Genomic DNA, 13,217 nt, shown 5'->3' with positions numbered 1-13,217 from the left:
TCATTTGCAACCTGGAGGGATGTGGGCAGTGGAGTTCCCCAGGACTTGGTCCTCAAGTCTGTGCTATTCAATATCTTTATCAGCGACTTGGAGGTGGGCATGGAAAGCACACTGTCCATATTCGCTAATGACAAAGTTGTGGGGAGTAGTTGGCACACTGGAGGGGAGAGACAGAATCCAACTAGATCTAGACAGGTTACAGAGGTGGACAGATGAAAATAGAATGGAATTCAATGCAGACAAGTGCAAAGTGCTGCATCTACAGAGAAGGAACCTGCAATATACCTATAGGCTGGGGAACACCCTTCTCATCAATACAGTGGCTAAAAGGGATCTTGGAGCCATTGTTGACTCCGGGATGCACATGAGCCACCAATGTGAGGAAGCAGTCAGTAAGGCTAACTGCACCTTGTCGTGCATCTACAGATGAATCACAAGCAGGTCCAGGGCGTTGATCCTCTATGCAGCACTGGTCTGGCCACAGTTCGAGTACTGCATCCAGTTCTGGGCACTGCACTTCAAAAGGGATGTGGCTAGCCTTGAGAGGGTCCAGAGGAAGGTCACTTGCATCAGCAGGGGGAAGCATGCCAGGCCCTATGAAGATAGAATAAAGGTCCTGAATCTATTCAGCCTCCACAAGAAAAGACTAAGAAAGGATCTGGTGGCCATAAACTCTGCAGGGGGACCAATGGAAAATAGGTGAGGCTCTGTTCCCACGGATACCACCTGGGATAACATGAAATAATGGCCAAAAATTGATTGAGAGTAGGTTTAGGCTTGATATCAGGAGGCATTACATTATGGTTAGGGCTGCCAGGCTCTGGATTGGCCTCCCAAGGGAGGTGGTGCTCCCCCCTGCCTTGGGGGTCTTCAAGAGGAGGATGAATAACTATCTGGCTGGAGTATTATGATGCCAGCACTCGTTCCTGCCCAGGGCAGGGGGTCGGACTTGATGATCTGTTCAGGTCCCTTCCAACCCTAGAAACCATGAAACTAATGGACAGTAAAGTGTCACCATCTACATGTGAGCCACAATTAGTGTACAGTAGATTAGTTTTCTATGGCATAGGATAGTCCCATCAGATACAGATACTTTTTTATGCCACAGTAAATTACTGCTCTTAAATGCACATGTAGATTGTGATTTAGGATTAATTTACTCCAGCTCCAATTGAGTTGGAGTACAGGTGACCCTTGCCATTCACGGGGGATACATTCCCGTCATCCCCGGGATTGGTGAAATTCACAAATAGGGCACTGATTTCATGAACACAGCCTGCATTCATGAATGCAGTGCCCCTGGTGGTTGGGGGAGGGGCATGGCTCCAGCAGTGATGGTGGGAGACCAGTGGGAATGGAGGGAGCCCAACAGCAGCAGCGGGAGCCCGATGGCAGAAAGTGCAGAGCTCCCAAGGAGCTCCAGTACATGTTTAAAGGCTATTTAAAATGCAGGTTTGGCATTTGCAAATATTTGAAACTGTGAATGCTGAACCTACAAATACCAAGGGTTTCCTGTATATTCAATCATGTTAAATTTCACATGCAGATGTGCCCACTGAAGACTTTCCTATTTATTGAAAGACAGTTATCTGAAAATCAAAGAACTCCATTTCTTCCTGGTTATTTCCCATAATTCTCATGTTAGTATGTAAATATTTCAGGTATCTATCTTCTCCCTGAAAGCATTGCTAAGGCTTCTGTTATAGCTGCTTTTTACTAAGTTTTTATCCATGTCCCCTGCCTCATACTTACCTCTGAGCCTTTGTCTCCATGCATCAGTGAAATAAATTTAAAGCCCTCTTCACTAGATTAGCAAGCCTGTACTTGGTGGTGATTTTTTCTATACAGCCATATGGTGATCTCCTTGATGTGTGTACTCCCAACTGGGCCTTTTCCCTTGATTGGAAGGATAGGTAAGAACAATTTGGGCAGCCCATATCCTTCACCCTTTTGCCCACAGCCATGAGTCACTTCTGATCTGCTCAGGGTCACCCCCCTAGCAGTATCATTAGTGCCCACATGAAAAGCATGGAATAGTAGTCAGAGGGCCAGATGCGTCTCAGCAATTTTTCTTTGATGTCTTAGAAGCAGACTCCTGGCAGACAGCAGGCCTCCCAAGCCAATTAATCAGGTCAAAATATGGATGCTTCTTTGTCCCAACACCACTTGTTGCTTCCTCCTGGTAACACTGGTCTTCATCCTTATCTATGAGGGATGCATGGCTTGGCCTCTCCCACCACTGGAGTGTGCTGTTTCTCATCCAGTGCTAGGACTTCTTACCTGTTCTCCAGCTGGACAGTCACAAATTGAGAAGAGCAGCGCTGTCTGTTGCCAAAACGGTCAAGCTGCCAAATTCCACCTTCCAAAGTCCCTGTGTCTTCCTAGTCTTCCAATGACTTCTGTGGCAGTCCCTTTTCCATGATGCTGGCAGTCTCTTTCTCCACTGAGTAAATGAAAGCCTCAAGCTCATAGCCTATGAGCCTATCCACTTATAGCTCCCTTACTTGATTCCTGAAATAATCTACAAGGAGGCACTTCTCACACTGCAAACACTCCCTCTTTGCTTGAGATGCATTGGTGGATGCATGCCAAAGTTTGGTTTGCTTTGCCAGCCACAGAATTGCATTGGTGGCTCATATTCATCTTGTGGTCAATCAACAACCCTGAGTCTCTTTTGGTCTTGGTGCTATTGAGCATAGCACTGCCAAGCCTGTAAGTATGCTGAAGTTTCTTCCTACCAAGATGCAGCAGCTTACACTTCTCTACATTGAAGGCCTTCAAGTTTTGGTCAGCCCAACTTGATAGCATGTCCAAGTTGGCCTGTATCCCAGCCTATCCTGCAATGTGACCACCCTCCCCCATAATTTGGTGTAATCTGCAAACTTTGCCAGTTCACATCACACTCCTGAATCCAGATCATTAATGAAGATATTAAAGAGTACTAGCACAAGTACCAGGCCCTGAGGGACTCCACTGGTCACCCCATGCCACATTGATTTGCTCCTGTCAACTAGTATTCTTTGGGTCTGACCCCTTGGTCAGTTACCTAGCCATCAGACCATAAAATGATCAAGGCCATTTTCCCAACTTAACCATGAGGACCTCATGAGGAACTAGGTCAAAGGCTTTTCATATCTGAAAACCAGATATGACATCCACATCATCTCCCTTGTCCAAGGCACATGTTACCTGGTCATAAAAGGAAATGAGGCTGGTCAAGCAAGACCTGCCATTCACAAAGCCATGTTAGCTGGCATCCAGATGCTTGCCTTCCATTAGTCTGGTGTTGATGGATCCCTTGACAATTTTCTCCAGGATTTTTCCAGGGATGGACTTCAGACTGATTGGTGTATAATTCCCCAGGTCATCCCTCCTCCTTTTCTTGAAGATAGGGACCATGTTGGCTCTTTTCTAGTCTTCTGGGACCTCACCTGAGCACCACAAATTTTCAAATACCTTTGCCAAGGGGAATGCAATGATGCAATATGTCATCTCTCCATCTGAGAAGGACTTAAATAACTAGAGCAACATAAGCTTCTCAGTGTGATACTGTAGCTAAGTAGGACACAACAAACTTTGGACACAGAAGCAAGGGAACAACAAGAACAGGGATCAAGTTTACCTCTACAGATGCCTTTAAAGGACAATTATTGGCATACTGTTTCTCATTCTTGTGTTCACATTTGGAAAAAGAAACTCATACTTTGAAAAGGGTTAAGAAAGAGTCAAAATAAAGATATGTGGTTTGCAAACATGTCTTACAGTGAAAGACTAAAGAAGTGCAGTCTGTTTAGTTTATCCAAGAAAAAATTAAGAGGTAACTTCATTACAGACTGCAAGTGCTTACATAGGGAATAAATTTTGGTTATTAGACACCTCAAAAACCTTTAACAACATCCAACAATTAAAAACTATTGTTTTATAAATATCAGAGATAACAATCAGACTAAGGCTAGGTACAAACAGTCAAAAAGCCTGAGGCTGAATCAATTCAGTCTTTGCAGGTTAGTTTAAGCTGTGTAGACTGAACTGATAAGTAAGTAAACAGACATTCACTTTTTATTGCAAAAATGCAGCCACATGCCTGCAGTGGCCAGGCCAGAAGATTGGGGGGGTGGGGAGGGATGGGACAGGACACTAGAGCCCGCCTCTGCTCTCCTGGAGCAGACAGCTTGAATCTGGAGCGGCTCTGGGACAGAAGTTCAATAAACCAGTTAAATCTTAATCAGTTAAGTCTAATTTGGCATCCATCTAGGTTTATTTTAAACTGGTTTTGGCCATTTTGAAAGTGCTTTATGTGCACTGAACTTCTGTTATGTTACATATTTGAACCAGTTTCCAATCACTTATACTGGTTTATGTGCAATTCCTGTCCCTAAACTAGAAAATTATAATGTTCCTTTTCTCATGAAAATCTGGGCACACCAAAGAAATACAAATTTTAACATGGGAGATATGTTTATGAAGCTTAACCAGCTGTTGTCAAGAAAATTACTCAGATTAAAATTATTATTTCTTGGTATAAATAAAAATAGTGATGTGCTTTTGTTTGTCCCTCTGCCAAGTAGAAGTCCTTTGCAAATTAGCACACTTTTATGAGTCTCTATATTTCTAGTATAATTGGTTTTGTTTACATTGTATAGATCAATCCTTAACTAGAGCTGACAGAAACAACATACAGTCAATACCTTCTTCCAGAAATCTCAGCAAAAGCAGCAGGGCTCAATTCATTGAAACCAATTCTACCCCAAGGATTGACTCCGCTTAGAGAAAATAAATTTGGTAAAAAACTTGCCACTTACCACAGCTCACAGAACAGACAAAAACCACACTACAAATAACATAGCATTTCTTTGTACTATATACTGCTTCTGTGCTAAGAAAATGAACTTGTAAGGTTAGATGTACTAGCATCATAGCATTATAACAGAAGAGTGAGGTATTTAGCCATGTTAGATTATAAGAGAAGATTATTCTGAAATATAAAAGCAGAATCATTCCCTAATAGAAAGTATCATATATGAATACCACCGCTTCTGTCACCCTTCCTTAATTGTTCAGGCTTCTGAGAATTTATATTAATTTACCTGTGAAATCTGCTAATCCATTGTGATTAATATTTATTATATATCTTTACCTACATATATTTTATATATATTGGCTCAAATTGTATTTTCTCTTCCCTAGTGCTAGATGGCAATAAATTAAACCATGATTATAAAGCATATGCAAAAAAGAGGAAAAGTTAAGTTTTCCTAGGGAATCCCAAATCAAGGCCTTCCAGACTTAACAATCATAAATGTTATACTTTTTGAAGCAAGAGCCCTTATTTCTGAAATTTTATAACCAGACATAGACTCAGCAGGTACACAGCATCAGTCACAGACCCTGTACAGTTCTGCTGCATAGTTCTCTTGTCCCTGCTACAGAACTAGGTGCTTGAAGTGCTGGTAATTCTAAGGTCCCTGCTTATCTTTTTTTAAATGGAATGTGAGCAGCACAAGATCAGATCACTTTAATTAGCTACTGTTGCTGAATTACTTACCATTTCAACAAAGCTGAATTTCTGCAGCTACATGGTAGGAAAAGAAAATAATTTGTATGAACACAGGAAGTCAGTTGTGAAATTCAAAACCATTTGAAAAGGACCGCTTAAACGCCTTTGATCTCTAAATGTAAATACACCATAACTTATCCTAAGGAGACAGTAAAATCTCAGGCACCTTGTATTTTCTTTTTACATAGCCCATATGCCTCTGTTCATGAAATATTTGGGGTCTCTTTTACCATTCAGTCATTGGCAAAGTACTTCCATTTATCTAATTCTCTTTTGTTCTTCTGTTGCTCTCCTCGTTCTCTGAAAGAAAAGTGTATTTTAGCGACTTAAGCCTAACACAAAAAGTGGAGTTTTTACAACACATTTTGAGAACAGAGGTAATCTAGGGGTGCAGATACAAATGCCAGTTTTTCACCTGATCTGGCCACAGAAAGCAGTTTATAGCCATGACCAAAGCCAAGTATATAGCTGCAGACCAGTTCAAAAAATGGCTGATCAGGTTAAAATCTGAACCCTCTGCATGAGGGATCAGATGAGGATGTTTCAAAACACAACAATTTCTCTAACTTGTGTCTGCACTGCCTCCCAGTCTTGCTGTTTTCAGAATGGAAGGGGGGAAAGGAAGCAAAGGGGGTTCAGTCTGGGGGGTTTTCAGCCCCTGCTGGAGGGTGGGACAGGTGTATTGGATCTCCCCCCACAAGGGGGGGTCCAATAACTTGCCTCTGCCCCACCCTCCAGCGCTGGCTGGGAAACTCCTAAAATAAGCTCCCTCTGCTCCATGTCCTGCCTCCCATTCCGAAACAGAGACAAGCTGGGAGAGACAAAGGGCTAGAGAAAATTGGGTGCAGTGTCCCAGCCAGCAGCTAGATGAACCAACAGTGAATTTCTGTTTGTTCCAGGGGATCGTTGTAACTCAGAACACTTCCTGCAAAGTGTTCTCAGTTACAGCAGAGAGCTGCACCCAAAATGTTCTACTCTGTCATTTTTGTCTGGAACATTGTCACTGTGGGTATGTTGCACTATTGGGCCAAATTTATTAACAGAACTTGACAGGAATTCCATTCAAAATTTTAAATCAGGAGTGAACTTGTCTCTAGAAAGATGCAGAAAAATAATATTTTTACTGAGACTCAAAGGAAGACAGGAAACTAGAAAGTTATGTGCCCTGAGTGGTGATAGGATCCAGGGAGTAGTGGTGGCCAGGCCAGGGGCTGTCATTCTTGAGTTCCATTCTTTAAAATAGTGCAAGGGGCTGGTGAACCCATAGTTATGCTACTGACCAAGGGGCAATGGTAACTATATGGTTTAAGGCATCATCTAATGCAGGGCTGTTCAATTTCTGAGTGGCTGGAGGCCACATGCTACACCATATCTCATGCATGTTCCTCCCCCACTGCCAGGCCAGCATCCCACACCACATGTTCCCCAGCCTCCTCCCCTCTGCACTGCACCACAGCAGCCCTCCTGTGTGAAACAAGGTCTCCAGGTCCCCTCATACCATTTGGGTACATGCTTCCTCAGCTCCACAGGCCACTGAACTGCTCCCAGGGAGGAGGTGAGGGGTGGGAAGCAGAAGCTGGAGGAGGGAGAGGAAGGCCAGAGCCTTTAGTGATAGCAACAACAGCTGGATCAGGGAGGGGAGCAGTGTCCAGACCAGGAGTCTGGGGGCCACAAGTTACAGCCTCAGGAACTGTATGTGACCAATGGGCTGCTAGTTAGGTAACTCTGATGTAACAGATACAAAGGCATGATCCCTGTTTTTGACTTACACTAAAATTGACCATGACTTGATTCATCTGTAAATAGATATGCAGGCTGGGGAATCAAATGTATGCTAGTTGCACCATTTCCTTATGTGCCACTACGTGCTTTAACCATAGGGTGACCATATGTTCCCAGGACTCCATAGCCTAGTTTCAGCCTGTTGGTCAAAACTGAGCTGGAGTCCAGCAGGGAGATGGAGCAGCATGGTGCACCAGGCAGGCACCACTACTGTTCTGAGGGACCAAGGATATGCCACGAGCAGGTGTGGTGGCACCTGCTCATCTGCCTGTGCTGCCCCCACATAGGAGCAGTGCTGCCTGCCTCACCACCTGCTTGGCTGCCTCCCCACACTGGACTCTGGCCCAAGACTTCTGACCAACCAGCCAGGACTGGGCTACAGAATCCTGAAGAGTCCCAGCCAAACCAGATAGTCACTCAGTTTAACCACAATAACTTAATTGGCCACCTAAGCTTGAGAAGATCTTTGCAGTATCTTTTTATTAAAAGTCAAGTAGTAATTTAATTAATGAAGATCCCCAACCCAAAAAAGAACAAAAAACAACAGACACAAACAATATGCAAGAGAACAAATGCCTACCACATTTATTTCAAAATAACTAGGAAATAAGGAGCTGCTTGAACTACATATAAATAAATAACATTGCTTGAGCTATAAAGAAATTTGACCTCATTAATCAGAGCCTGAGAGACTTTCAATTATCCAAAGTAATAGCTGGCAGGAATAAAGAGCAGTGCCTTCTGAAATGGACCAACTTGGCTTAATTAACAAAAAAATTAACACCATTAAAAACTGTTATCAGTCCAAGGACTGAAATGATACCTTTTGTAAAGTGTGACAATTTCACTTTTCACAAGATAACTAAGTAAAACCTACTATAATGCAAAAGACCTGTAAGAATGTTGATCTTGACACCATTTCCCCTACAGAGGGATTGTAATTATGGAGCAAATAACCTGTCAAAAGAGTAAGAAAAAGATATGCTTGGCTGTTTTGAATCCATTTGTTCCATAGGCTGAAACCATTCAGGATGGATAATCTCACTCTGAATTCTTATGAGCCCAATTGAACTGACAAAGTCTGATGCAAAAATGCCCATTTGCTGGGCTTGTATAGAACTACTTGTTATTTTCCACTTCTTCTAACTCAGTCTCTTAGAAGCTTGTATAGTAAATATCAAGGCCTGAGAAAAGTTTGTAACAATGACAACTGTATCTACCCCCAAGCTGACTGTTAACTTTCTCTACTGTGGAAAGAGTATAGATTCTTAAAAGAGGAACTTGATGGTCAGAACCAAATGGAATGGATAACAAGCACTTCTATCTGGCAACAAATATAGAGAAGCAGCCAAGAGAATATATATAAAAATAAAGGAGTTAGGATCCTGATTCAGCACATAATAAATAATCCTGATTTATTAACATTCTTAAATGTAAGCGTAAGTATTGCTATTAAACAGGTGCTTAAGTATTCGGGTTTTTTTCCTGAACAGGGAGAGAATCACTTATTTTCTTGTGCTTGGTAGGGGGACAGTATTCCAAAGAGAAAGTTGCACATAATGAAACATTGTCATTAAATACAACAAACAAAGGGCAGGCCCACACATGCAAGCACTTGTGCTCGCAGTGACTCAAATAGCAGTGGAACAAATTTGTGCTGGAGATTTGTGCCTCAGCATATGTGCCTGAACATGTACTTTGGCACAGGGCAAATTGTGCTGCTTTGGGCAAACTGGCCCTGTCCAGCTCCTCCTAGATCTTCAGCCAGGGGAAGCTTGATGCTGAGGCCAGCATTGACCACCTGCAGCCCCTCTATCTCCCCCATGTTGGGTACTAGTTCTCACATCACCAGCACCAGGCCACCTGCCCAGGGGCTTCCATCCACATCCACTGCCAGGACTACAACAGCACAGGCAGTGTGACTGTATGGAGAAGAAAAGCAATTTTAGTCCCCCTCCTCCTCCCCAAAACTTCCCTGACACCAGGAATACATCATACCCACAATACCTGGTGTGATACCCACCACCACCCCAACACCATTCACCAAAGGACCCCTGTGCACAAACCCATCCCAACCCAGAGAGTAACCAAAACTATGTAGAAGTGTCTTAAGGGAACAAGAGAAGGTCCTGAGAGGTCAGGGAAACGCAGGGAGGGGAGGCACAGGTAGAAGGGACTTAGGGTTTGGTGGCCCCACAGCCCAAATGTGCATCTCAACCTTGGGTCTGGCCACCCTGTGTGCAGAGACCATGGTGACATGACCCAGGGCCCAGCTTCTCTGGACAGGAGGGTGGGTGCTCCACCTCAGGGGCAGCTGCCACAGGTTGACCCACACCTGGGAAGTGGGCAGCCAGGACCTGTATAGCCTAACCCCTGACACCTATCATCCTTTTTTCTTCTTAACAGAAACATCCTAGTGAGATCCTGAATATGGTCTAACAGCTTGGGACAAGGGGTAACTATCCTATATTATAAAAAGTTGGTTATGTTTATGGACCTGCACCCCTTGATGGCCACAGCGGGCCTGTGGAGACTGCAAGGCCTCCTAGGGTGCCAGCTGTGACATCATCCAGCCAACCTGCTGCCAGAGGTACAGGATGGCCAGGGGGGCAGCTGGCTGTAATCGGCTGGTGCAACCTGGGGCACACAGGCAGGAGCAGCTGGGACAGGGATGGTGGCCATAAGCTGCTCAGTGACCCAGCACTTGTGCATTATGATTGCATAAATGAAGGCTTGGAGTTGGTGCATCTCCTTCAATATCTCCTGGACCAGCTGCTGCCCCTCCTGGATATAGGTGACCCAGTGCTCCAGGTCTACCCTCCAGGGCCATGGCCTGGTCACAGTGGAACTGGCAGAAATTCTACAGAACCTGGTTGTAGAAGTCCTGAGCCTCCCAGTGGCATGCCCACTCTGTCCAGAGTGCCTCCTCCTTCCAGGTCTCCTGCTGGGTGTAACACGCCCAACACACATAGTGCATCCAGATGGCTCCCAGAGTCTGAGAGACTCAGCAGGTGACTCTTTGGTATAGGGCAATGACCTCTCCTCTGGCAGATGGACTGTCTGAAGAGAAAGTAAACAGAAGGCATTTTCATCTACAGCAACATGGCATAGGGCAAGAACAAGCCTCAACAAGGTTTCCCAGGGACTAGCCTCACTCTTGGGTGCACCTACAAGGAGAAATCTCCCAAACCAGGGCCATGGCCATCCTGGGGTCTGGCTGCCCCCTTTCACTGTATGTTCAGGTTGCCTGCTATCCAAAGCCCCCCCTACCCACCCCTTGCCCATGGCCTCCACAGAGCCCTCCCAGGCACAAGTGTTACAGTTGGCCCAGCCTGCATAGCCCATCTTCTCCCCTACGACGGAAGCTGCAGCATTCCAAGGACCTCACTCAGGCAGTGGTCCCTGTAGGTGCAGAGCTGGGCTTATGGCCCTAGTGAAGCCAAAAACTCCGCCGTCCACTTATGGCCAGGGCCAGCTCCATCCCACAGGGATTACTGGCAAGGTGGGGAGATTGTCCTGGCCCCACTGGGAAGTGGGCCCTTGATGACAAGTGAGTGGGGATCAGGAGAGGAGGGAGATGATGAGGATAGGCTTGGGGTTTAGGCAGGGGCTGAGGAGCAGTGGGCCATAGGAGAATGGAAGGGAAAGAGGCGGCAGGGAGAGGCTCCCAGTTCCCTGACCTGGATGACACCCTGTGCCATTCCTCAGGCACCTCCATGCTCCCTCTGCTGCCCTGCAGATGGCAGAGGGCCTCCCTCTCAGGGCTCCCCTTAGGTGCATTATCTATGGTCTGCGATGTCCACCCCTCGCTGCTATCATTCACAGCATAGCTATAAGGTGGTTGGGCAGCAGGCCTGGAGGAGGACCCTGCCTCCAGAGACTCTGGCTGGGTCTCCAGGCTGCCTGTCCCTGCCTCCATTCTTCCTCCGGTGGCAAAGGAGTAGTGGGGGAGATTCAGTGGCTGTGGGCTCCAGGATGCAGGGCAGCTCCTTGTAGTGGGGCATGGTGGTGCACCCCACTCCTGAGCACCAGTTCACATCATGGACAACAATAAATTGGCTCCACAGTGCTTTGGCCTTCACACAGACAAGGTTTTTTGGGGGGATAAATCTGATATAGTTTCATAGATGTTACAGGCTGGAAGGGACCTTACAGATCATCAGGTCGAGCCCCACTGCACTTGGGCAAGAAAGACTGCTAGGGACAGATTTTATCTTTTATTAGACTAACTAAAATAGTTGGAAAATTTTTTCTTTGCAATTTTTCAGATACAAATACCCTTCATCAGGCTGAGGAACACAGGTGTTCTATGTTCTTCCTGGATAATATGAAAAGTAAGGAACCCCCATGCATGTCAGTGGGTGAAAGACAGGGGGTGGGGAGGGAAGGGGAATGAATGTAGCTTGTAAATAGGGGAGAGGTACCTGGGGAGTCCGATGTTAGGCAGGTTATAATGTGTCATAAATCTAATGTCTATATTTAGTCCATGGTTTTTTGTATCCAGTTGGTTGATGAAGTAAAATTTGTAGGCTCACCTGTGAAAGGTGTTTTCTAAATTCCCTTTGAATATTAGAACTGAGAGACTGGAGACAGAGTGGTTTTCTTGTGAGAAATGGTCCCCCACAGATAATCGGGCATTCTTGTCTTCAATAGATTTCTGGTGTGCATTCATTCTGGTGCACAGTTGTTGTTTGGCCTATCCTACATATTTACCATCAGAGCATTTGGTGTATTGGATGAGATGTATTACATTTCTGGAGGTGCAGCTGTAATAACAAGGAATGCTGATATTTCTGTTGTGGGATGTAGTGTAGTGATTATGGGGTAATTGTAGTAATTCATTCCCCTTCCCCCTCCTCCACTCCCACCTGTCTTTCACCCATTGACTCCTCAATTTACATGTTCATTGACTGGTTTTCTTGCATGCACACCAGCCTCTCGCTTTTTTACTATTCATTCCATCCAGAAAAAGCACAGACCAACTGCAGATGCTTCCTCAGCCTGATGATGCATATTTGTACCTGAAAGTTTGCAAAGAAGAACTTTTCCAGCTTTTTGAGTTGCTTTAATAAAAGATATCAGATTTATCCAAAAAACCTTGTCTGCCTAAGTCCTTAGACCAACATGGCTACCCCTGAAACTTGGCTTTCTGCTACTATGCCTTCTGGTGCCCCTGCTCTGCCATCTGGGTAGTTATCACCCAGAAGACATTTTCATTGTGGTGACCCACATCAAACTGTTGGAGTGTGTCCTCCTGGCCCCATATGGCTCGGAGGTCAGCCACCTTGTCTGCCCTTCAGCTAGGTCCCTGATGCTGGGCCTGGGCAGGATCCTCTAACTGGGCCCCCCCATTTGCATCCCAGGATCACCCATGGTCCCTGCTGCAGCCTCTGAGTCCTCCTGATGCTGCTGCTGGCCTAGAGCTGAGACCAGGGGGCCTCAGCCTCCAAGGCACAGGCATAGCTGCAAGACAGCCTAGCTGACCCTGCATGCGAGGCAGCCTCTGGAGCAACCCAGGACAGACCCCAGGTCCCAGGCAGCTCTGGAGCTATTGCCGCAAGCCGTGCTCTGCTTTTATTTTCTCCAGCATACCGAGGTAACATGCTGGAGAAGCAGGAGGATGCAGCAACCATAGAGAAACTCTTGCCAGCTTTCCAAGTATCTTGTTGGAGGACCCAGCCTCCAGTTGCTGCCATGCATACTCTGAGAGCACATGCCACACTGCTTTTCTCAGGTATGGTTTTTTGGGGGGGTTTGAGATTTCCCGACATCTAATTTTTTGGTCCACACTGCAAATATGCAATAACCATAGCCACCTTTTTATAATATTGCAAAAGTACCCCTTGTCCCAAGCTGTTAGACCATATTCAAGATCTCA

Source organism: Crocodylus siamensis, chromosome 3 (genome assembly GCF_052110815.1).
Source record: "Crocodylus siamensis isolate JL-2025a chromosome 3, ASM5211081v1, whole genome shotgun sequence".
NCBI lineage: Eukaryota > Metazoa > Chordata > Crocodylia > Crocodylidae > Crocodylus > Crocodylus siamensis.
The sequence above is the reverse complement of the archived record's forward strand: the minus strand, read 5'-3'. Positions refer to the sequence as shown.